The sequence below is a fragment of the Mastomys coucha genome, unplaced genomic scaffold, assembly GCF_008632895.1.
Source record: "Mastomys coucha isolate ucsf_1 unplaced genomic scaffold, UCSF_Mcou_1 pScaffold19, whole genome shotgun sequence".
In the NCBI taxonomy this organism is placed as follows: domain Eukaryota; kingdom Metazoa; phylum Chordata; class Mammalia; order Rodentia; family Muridae; genus Mastomys; species Mastomys coucha.
In genome coordinates, this window is record NW_022196901.1 from 17,290,251 (window position 1) to 17,300,679 (window position 10,429).

At 42.5% G+C, this 10,429-nt stretch overlaps 1 pseudogene across 1 annotated transcript in view; it reads right to left on the reverse strand.

The window, feature by feature from the left end:
* The window catches only part of LOC116097629, a 17,902-nt pseudogene extending 7,932 nt beyond the window's left edge, over positions 1 to 9,970 (reverse strand). The window contains exon 1 of the transcript XR_004121487.1: positions 9,922 to 9,970. The product of XR_004121487.1 is annotated as a histone H3.3C-like (transcript). The remainder of the gene's footprint in view (positions 1 to 9,921) is intronic.
* Positions 9,971 to 10,429: the final 459 nt, after the last annotated feature.

The window sequence follows — 10,429 nt, forward strand, 5'->3', positions numbered from 1 at the left end:
GATCTCAGAAAATGGAGAGATCTCCCATGCTCATTGATTAGCAGAATTAACATAGTAAAAATGGCCATGCTACCAAAGGCAATCTATAGATTCAATGCAATCCCCATCAAAATCCCAACACAATTCCTCAAAGACATGGAAAGAGCAATTCTCAAATTCATCTGGAAAGGCAAAATACCCAGAATAACAATAAGAGAACAGATAGAGGAATCACAATCCCTGACCTCAAGCTTTTCTATAGAGCAATAGTGATAAAAACTGCATGGTACTGGTACAGAGACAGACACATTGATCAATGGAATAGAATTGAAGACACAGAAATAAAACCACACACTTATGGTCACTTGATCTTTGAGGAGGGGATTTTTGACCAGGCTTTGGAAAGAGAAACATGTAGCAGTAATATAAGATATCAGAGTAGCTAGAACCAGCGGCCTCCTCTAAGGGTGGATGACCAAGGAGCTCTGCAGAGGCTAGCTGATAAAAACCACTAAGTTTATGGCAGGAGGAGAAATTGATGAGGGTATATCTTTCCAGGCAGGAGATTCTGCACCCAGCAATTGTGCCTAGCCTTCAAGTTCCAAAATAATAAAACTGTATGTCTGACTTTTATCCATAGATTCTAGGGCCCCAGGAATGGGCTGGTGGAGTGGTCAACTCCTGGAGCATGAAGTGGGTAGAGGGAGAGGCGGATCTGGGGCTGATTGTGATCAACCCAGAGCTAAGCCAGGTGGGACAAAAGGAAGTCAGAAGGGGCCAGAGAGCAACAACACCCAGGTAAGCCGGGTCCAGAGCTAAGCCTGGAGTAGACTGGTAGTGCAGCAGCTCCCTGGCAAGGTAGTAGCATGACTTTAAAACTACAGGCCACATATCATTTGTGTAATATTGGATGATTATGGCTAAAAGCATGGTGCTAGATTTGAATTTTCTTCCTCCCCTATATCTATTTCTTCCCCTCATGATCAATGACTAAACTCCCTCTTCCCTACTAATCTGTCCTTTATCTTCTGTCTCCTTTCATCTCTTCCCATCAATGCTTTCTCTTTACTTAACACAATCATTTTTCTCCTTTGTGTAACTGAGCATAGGGCCCCAGCTGCTGTCCTTGAAAACCACTGTAACATTTTCATTGACATAACATTCTCCATAAGGATGCCACAGGACACCCAGGCAGCTCTAGTTTTGTACTCTGATGAGTGGTGTAAACTGGCCGGCTTCCTAATGAACCTTCTAGAACTTTTCAAGAGTATTGAGCATATATCCACCCATTTATTTCCTCCCTTTCCTTGTTGGACTTTACTAGAGAACTGGTGACTCTTCCTGGTATTCAACCAAACTCCAAGCTTCTCAAACATATTTCCTCTAAAATCTTTACACATTTAGTTTTCTCTTTGTACTTGCTTCTAGGAAGACCCAGGTTAACAGAGTTGTTCAGCTTTGAGGGGAGACAGTGGCTGTGAGGTCGGGTATTTAATCCAAAGCCTTGGCAGCGGCAGATGATGAGATTCTGGTGTTCGGTTGGATGAGAGTAGTGCAGACAATTCCTTGCCTGAAGTATATAGATCCAGGCAGTTTCCCTAGACTATTAGCATCAAAGCTCATTCATCAGATTTTTAATATCCTAATACACAACAGTTTCCTCCTAATGAGTAGGAAGTCTTTATACAAAAATCATTTAAAGAGGCTCAAGCCACATAACCACAAACCAACCTAAGACCTGGAATGGGTTGTATGAACCAGTTAGGCTGGTGGCTCCGAAAGTCCACTCATCCTAGAACAGAGACTGCTGTCACATGACACAATTACAGCCATAAAAGAGATGAATCAACTAGGAAATGTAATTAACACCCACAGCCATTTAGAATAAAAATGTTTATTTTAAAATTTAACTTTTAACGTTTTTTTTTAAAACTCTTTATTATGGAGACACATTGTATCTATCTTTTAGTAATTACAAGAAAATAGGACACCCAAGTGAAATTATCTACAGAATTTAACAACTGAGTACCTCAGATCCACAAGCTCTCTGAGGCTTCCTCCAGGAGAGGCACTACCTGGTACCCTGTCTGAACACTATCTCCTGCCTCATAGAGAGAATGTGACTCTGATGAACTCCCTTCTGCTTCTTCCAGAAAAATCCAGTGGTTCTTCAGAGCTAAGCAAATGCAAAGTCAAACTCAAGAATCAAAGTATCACATACCAAAAGAACTAAAACACTTCCTTAATTTGTGAGAGAGGGAGGAAGGAAAGAAAGGAGGGAGGGAGGAAAAGAGGGAAGCAGGGTAAGGGAGTCAGGAACAACTATCAGGGGAGACAGGAGAGAAGCCCAGAGGGCCAGGAGAATGAATGAAAATATGTTGCAAGGGGCGAATGGTGGCAGGGGTTGGGGTGAACCTCTAGGAAGTCCCAGAAACCTGGGATGTGAGAGGCTTCCAGAATTCAATGGGGATGACCTTAATCAGAATGCCCAATAGTAGGGAGATAGAACCTGAAGAGACTACCTCCAGTATATAGACATGGCTCCAGTTGAGACATGGGGCCACCCACCCATCTTCAAAATTTTTGACCCAGAATTGTTCCTGTCTAAAGGAAATGTAGGGACAAAAGTGGAACAGAGACCAGAGACTGAAGGAAAGGCCATCCTGAGACTGGCCCAACTTGGGATCCATCCCATGCGCAAGCAGCAAACCCAGACACGATTACTGATGCTATGTTGTACTTGCAGACAGGAGCCTGGCATGGCTGGCCACTGAGATGCTCTATCAGCAGCTGACTGAGACAGATACAGCCAACCATTGGACTGAGGCCAGGGACCTCTGTGCAAGAATTAAGGGAAAGACTGAAGGAGTCTAAGGCTATTGCAACCCCATAGGAACAACAACAGAATCAACTAACCCTGACCCCTCAGAGCTCCCAGAGACTAAGGCACCAACCAAAATGTATATATGGACTGGTCTGTGGCCTCTAGCACATATGTAGTAGAGGACTGCCTCGTCTGGCCCCGGCAGGAAAGGATGCAGGTAATCCTGTAGAAATCCCCTAGGGAAGAGGGGAAAATCTGGGCAAATATAACATGCATTTTTATTTGTTTGTTTACATCCCAAAAGCTGTACACCCTACAGATCTTTCCCTTACAGAGTCCCTCTTCCCATCCCCCATCCCCTTCTCCTCTGAAAAGGTGGCCTCCTTCTGGGTGTCTCCCCACCACCACATCAAGTCTCTCTCACTGAGACCAGACAAAGGGGAATAGATTCCATACTCAGGCTACAGCTTTAGGGACAGCTCCTCTCTAGTTGTTGGGGAAATCCACATGGAGACTGAGCTGCATGCTTGCTACATATGTGCTGGGGGCTTTAGTCCAGCTCATAGATGCTCTTTGGTTGATGGTTCAGTCTCTGAGAGCTCCCAGAGGTCCAGGTTAGTTGACTCTGTTGGTATTCCTGTGGAGTTCCTATCCTCTTCAGCGTCTTCAATCTTCCCTTTAACTCTTCCATAAGCGTCCCTGACCTTTGTCCAATGTTGCTAGACAATTGTGGCAAAGCCAAAGAGTAGATCATACAGTACAGTGGGAGACAAACATAACATTTATTAAGGTTTAGATAATGATTTTTTCCCTAGACAAATAGAGACTCAACAAAGTAAACAAATTCTTTTCTTTGAATTTAGTCAATATTATTTTTCCCCCTGATGTTGGGTGATAAAGGTCCTATAGATAGTACTCATAAAAATTTCTGGCAAATATACACTCAAGTAAGATATAGAAAGTCAGTGAATTAAATTATACTCCCGAAAGCAGCCTCATTATAATAAAAATCTGTAGAAAAAGATGAGTTATCTGTATGCATTATGATATAATTATTTGACCTTCCTTGAACAGAGAATCTCAAGGACTCTAAAAGCCAAAGGAAAATCTATTTAGTTTCACTGAAGGCATTGTAAGGATATTTTAAAAACTAGGCTTGGACTCAATGTTCAAGGTGATTATTATTCAGTGAGTCAGAGCAGTTTGTGGCCACTGACGGCGATGCATACTGCTTTCAAACTAGGATTAACATGTCGAAGCCCACAAGCAGTCTTCAGTCTTGCTTTTGAACAAGGCTGGTTATTTTCAAAGCTGTCATAACAGTAAATATGTGGAGAGCTTTGGGGGCTGCTTCTAGGAATTTGGCAGGAATCTGATACTGGGCTGGGACAATGAAGTAGGCTTAAGGTAAATGCAGCCGAGGAATGTATTGTATTCCTTGTATCTGGATCATCCTGATAGATCCCTAGAAATAGTGACCACGGCACTTTGTTTATTGCTTTGATTTTTGCCCTGCTTTCTCCTTGACTATTTTATTTATGCTTTTGTTTGTTCCATGACTACTTTGTTTATGGTTTGCTTGTTCCTTGTCTACTTTGTTTTACGCCTTAAGGACTGACAGTATTCTGTGTATGTGCCAGATTGATATAAAAACGGACTGGATAAAATTAACCTCAGCTCAGGCGCAGAACTGGCTGGGGTCCTGCTACAATGTTGTCTAACTGTCCTTTTTCTTTGTAATCCTCACTCCTGTGCTGGAGAACCTGTTGACTGACTGAGCGGGCTTGGTCATATGTATTTTTTTTTTTTTTGCTTACCTTTAATGAGCAATGCTTTCCAACAATTGCTTCAATTACTTCCAAACGATTATTATTTGAAACCATCTTCAGCACTTTACCAATAAAGGTGGGTATGGCAGAATATGGCATTGTCTCTTGTATTTTCTTTCCTAGTTTATAAAATGTTCATGCAGTTTGTGACTTGTGCAGTAGATGGCAGTGTTTTAAAACATCCTCCTTTTGCAAACAGGATGGCTGGATGACATATATTATATGGAGATTGGTCTATATAAGAAATCATGGTTTTGTTTTCTCACTACTTTCTGGGTAAATGATAAAAAATGCTGAAAATTATATTTGCTAACTTCATATCTATTTGAGAGTTGCCAGATGTTAGAGGGAGTGAGCATGAGAGTCTTGGGAGCTAGAAAGGTCAGGGTCAAATCATATCAACAAGGGCTATTAGTGAGATTAGTTAGAGATCAGATGCCTCTACCGACTCCTTTCTTTCTTTCTCTCTCTCTCTCTCTCTCTCTTTCTTTCTTTCTTTCTTTCTTTCTTTCTTTCTTTCTTTCTTTCTTTTTCTGAGACAGGGTTTCTCTGTATAGCCCTGGCTGTCCTGAAACTCACTCTGTAGACCAGGCTGGCCTTGAACTCAGAAATCCGCCTGTCTCTGCCTCCCAAGTGCTGGGATTAAAGGTGTGGGCCACCACTGCCCGGCTCAGATGGCCCTATTTAAAGTATTTAAAGCATAAGATAACAGAGCTCAGGTAGCACTATGGTTTTAGGAGAACCCAATACTGAAATACAGTTTGATAAAATTGAATTTCATAAAAATGCTAGGCGTTTATTAGACCAAGAAAAGGTGAACCAATTCTAGTCATTGAAAAATATTTCTAGCACTTGGGGTTCCATTAGACATCTCTGAGGCATGCTTTTAGCTGAGTATTGTGCAGAACTAGTCATATTTTATTTCTTTTTATTGACTATAATAGATAAATGTGCCTCCCTTAAAAGCAATTAAATACTATTGTTTTAATGACCACATTTGTTTTTTTAACTATATAGCTATAACGAAATACAAATTCCTATTATCTTCATAAGTAGTTGAAGGGTTCTATAAAGACCCTTCATAAAGTTAATGGGGAAACACCATATGAGGGTTTGTGGTAAGCCAGCATGCCTCTTGATTGATATTATTTATTTCTTGTCACTTGAGGATTTCATACATGAACAGTGATCAGCTCTGTTCCAAATTTCCACCCTCCCATCAATTAGACATTTTGTGGAATCCTTCTTTCTCTAATCTGGCATTTTATTCTAGCTTTGCCTGCATGTAGAATAATAAACACCTTGATAACTGGTCCCAAGTGGTGATTCTGCAAACTGCTCTATTCATACTCCAAATCATCTCCCACCCAATTTAAAATGAACTCCTGTGCTATGCTCTCAATACCACTTCCTCCTGGTTTAGAAGATCTCTGCTTTCTTAATTAGCCTTTCTAATGTTTTCTTTCAAGCCTCTCATTCATTGGTATCTCCTCGTCCTTGAAAAATCCATCTTGCCAATTTCAAATAATATTTTTAAAGCCAATTTCTTTATATAAAAATCTCATTTTGGTTATTGCCTATATTGAACTTTGACTGCTATAACAAAACTTCATGCATTGGGTGGTCTAGCTTTTTTTTTAAAATAACTTTAGTATCTATATTGTCTGCCTGTACATTTATGGGTATGCATGTGCCATACTGTATGTGGGAGTCAGCAAACAACTAAGGGGAACTGGCTCTCTCCTACCACTATTTGGGTCCTAATGACTGAACTTGGGTCATTAGGTTTAGCAGCAGGTCCTTTTATCTACGCTCTCAATTTCTGATAGAATGATTTAAATAATAAAAATTTCAGAGATATGGAGGCTAGAGGTCTGAGACAAAGCTCATACCTTGAGTAGTTTCTTATGAAGATTTACTTCCTTGCTTGTTGGCCCCCCCTTTTCTTTTTTAAAAATTAATTATTTGATATATAGTCTTACTATATATTCCATACTAACTATAAACTCTTGATTCCTTAAGCCTTCCAAATGCATGTATGACCACTTCCACTCATTCTTTTGTTTTATTTACATTAACTTTATTTTTAACTGATATATAAAACACAAAAACTACACACACAACACAATGTTTCAGTGTGTGCAATCATTGTATCACCAGTTCGTCATGCTTATGTCTTCAAACACTGATCACTTATTTATAGCAAATATGTTAAAAATCCATTCTTCTAGCTTTCTGAGATGTGTAGTACACAAACACTATTGGGTCACCCAACCTTACAACAGCATACCAGAACTTTTGACTCATGTTCAAATACAGTTTAGTACTCATTGGCCAACCAGCAATTTCTTCCTCCTTCTGGACGGCCACTAATCCTACCATAATCATCCTTGCATTGTGACCAAATTTAACTTCAATTTTCTCACTAACACTGTGTCTCCAAATACCATTACATAGTAGCTTAGGGCTTCAGCACTAGTTTGGAACTGGGAAGAACACAAATGTTAAGGTCACAACATTGCTCCTATTTTTCTTCTTCTGTAGATTTTCAGATAATAATTTGGGATAAAAATAATCTTCACAGATCCCCTTTCTCACCTCTCATTTTCTCACAACCCTCCATCATATGGTCTATGTGTCCCTGAATTACTAATCACAAGTGCCCTTGCATCTGCCAAGGCCATAGTCTGGGTTTCTTATCTTTCTTGGCTTCTCAGGCCGCCAGTGCTGCTTGCTATTTTATTCACTCTTGTATCTTTTTCTGACTTCTACAGATGATGCCGTCTCTCTCTCTCTCTCTTTCTCTCTCTCTCTCTCTTTTCTAGTTTGTTCTTTCCAGTCACTTCTTAGTCTCCTCTCATCTCCCCAGGGTCAGAAGTCTATCCTCAGAGATCCTTTTTTAATCTACGTCCTTGCCTTCAAGTCAGGCCTACTAACTGTACACATGATGTTCTGGCAGCCATTTCTCACCTCTGCTGTAAAGCAAAGGATGGCTGTCCCTTTCTAGGCATCCTTGTCAATTGCCCAAGATACTCCAGCATTTTCTCAGATATAACTGAAGTCAACCCCTTTCCTCACTTACTTTTTCCCTTACTTATGGCAGTGCACACATTTTTGCTCTCTGATTTTCTAAGAAAACTATTCAATTGTATGGTTTTTGTTGCTGTTGTTTTGAAACCAGTTCTGACTCTCCAGCTCAGGCTGCCCTGAAACTCACTACATGCTCTATTCACAGCCTCTAAATCCTGGTGTTCCTCCTGCTCCTACCTCCAAAATGTTGGTCATACAGGCATGAACCACTTTAAAGTCTTTGTGCTTTAAAATCTCTTTGTTGGATATTTGTAGTTTTCCCCATACTAAGCAATGAATTGTCTTCTGATGAAAGGCTGGAGAATCTTAGAATTTAAAATGAAGGCATTTAAGAGAAATGTATGTATAATGTATAACCTTTACCTAAAAGGGGGCGTGGGAAACCTCTGTATCAACCCAAAATGTGAAGTAGGTAGTTCCAGGAACTTGGCTAACTCAGAGCCTCAGGGCTCTGGTTCCTGATACCTGCCCCTCCTGAATGATCCACAAGGAGGGTGGAACTAGGAATGAAGGTCTACTGGTTTATGAGACTCTCCACCCTGTCGACCGGTAGATGAAGATTACATTCCTAGAATGAATATGTTCCCCTCCCTAACTGAATACCTTGGGTTGGGTCCCTCTAAAAGTTTCCACTGTTTTTATGTTATGTTTCCTTGGTAACCTCTCCCCGCCCCCAGCTTGTGGTTTTTCCCTTAAATACCCCTTACTTCTTGTTTTTGGGGTCGAACTCCTCTGGCCGACAAGGTCACAAGATCGACCCCGGTACTGGTATCCCCAATAAACCTCATGTGATTGCAGCAAGTTCAGTCTCTCGTGAGTCATTGGGTGGTCATGTCATCCTGAGACTTGAGTAAAGATCTCCCCAGTTCTGGGGGTCTTTCATTTGGGGGCTCATCTGTGGGATTTACGACTACCCTTGACTCTCTGAAGACCCCTTGGAGGTGAGTTCCTACATGTGATCCGTCGGTCTGTCTGTGTGTTTTCCATTTGTCTAGGAACTGCTTGCTTGTTTTACAACCTGTGGATTTGTAGTTAGCCGCTTCCCGAGATGGCAGGTTTTATAGATGGCAGGGTTTATTTGTAGAGTTTATTTTCAGTCAGCGACTCCCTGCCCTCCATGAGGGGGGAAAGGGGCTGGTCGACAGACGTGTCAGGACCACTGACTAGTACCCTGGGAGACGTCCCAGTGGATTGGAGATCCTCGGGGATGCCCAGGAGGAACCCCACGGGAAGCCAGGGAGAAACATTAACACTCGAGGGGGGGTGGGTCTGTTGTCCAGGACTTCAAACCTGTTCAATTGGCTCTGCTTGGGCCGCTTTTGTTGTGTTACTCTTTGTCTGATTTTCTGTGTTCTGTTATGTGATTTTTGTCACCCTTGTGACTGCGATGAGACAGACAGTAACTCTGACGTTGGCTCCCTGGACAGAGGTTAGGGACATGTCAGTTCAGGTGAAATAAGGACCTCGGTAAATTTCCAGCTGTCTGTTTTTCTGAAGTAAGGTTGGCATTCACGATTGAGACAAGTCTTTGTGTGTATTTTGTGACCAGTCCATCTCAGCAGCCCTGGCAGGCACAGGCCGAGCAACTCTGTGATTTGGCTTTGATTACCTGTGTACCTGATGTTTGTTACTGGGCCCAGTTGTCTTTCTCAGTGTCAAGGACCTGAAAAGGTAGATGTCTGTGTGGTGACTGATTTTGTGTGTGTGTGTTTGGACCTTGGACTGATGACTTACACCCTCCCTTGACTGATGGACGGTGTTGGAGCTGGAGCTGCTGCCGCTGGGTCTTTTGGCTGCTCCTGGGGGAACCGGGAATAAAAAATGGTGTCGGCAGGAATCCCGTGGTCCTGGGTTTCCTGAGAGGGCAGTCAGAAACATGGAATCGGCCCCATAGTTGCCAAAGTGTTAGAGGCAGAGGCCTAGACCCAGGTGCTGCAGTTCCAGTTCTTTCCGGGCCAGATCCAGATCCCTGGCCTTTTCCCCATCCAGGCTGGATGGTGACCCCAGCCTCAACCTCAGACATAAGCTGAGGCAGAAAGGTTATGTCTGTGGAGCTGGCTCTGTGGGAGGCCCAGCAGCCTACCCGCTGCACCAAGCCATACAGGCTGCTGGAGACAAATTTGAGACCTGCTTCCGCCATACCATCTCTGACCTGCTGCTCAGCTATGTGACCCCAGGCTCAGCCTAGCAACGCTTCACCCAGGTATCCCACAAACTTTTCCATGGAGGCCCCAACTGGGGCCGTCATGTGGCATTCTTTGTCTTTGGGGCTGTCTTATGTGCTAACATAGCAATAGAGCCATTGGTGGGACAAGTGCAAGATTAAATGGTGGTCTACCTAGAGATATGCCTGGCTAACTGGGTCTATAGCAGTAGGGCCTGGGCAGAATCCACAGCACTATACAAGGACAGGGCCCTGGAGGAGGCATGTCTGCAGGAGGGACAGCTACTGCTTTGAAGCCCAAGGCAGGTACCTAGGTTCCGCTGACATGGGTTCCAAGGTCAGGCATGGCCAGAGAGCAGGGTACAGCAGTCAGGGACCCCTGAACAACCAAGTAGGTTTTTACAAAATAGATTAATTGGGTTAAAATATTGTCTTTATCATCGGTTTAAAAATTATTGAATTGGTACCTTGTAAGCCGAGTAATTGAATATTACTACCTTGAGAGTTATGCTTTGCTTACCATGTGGTGGGCGCTGTTTAGAT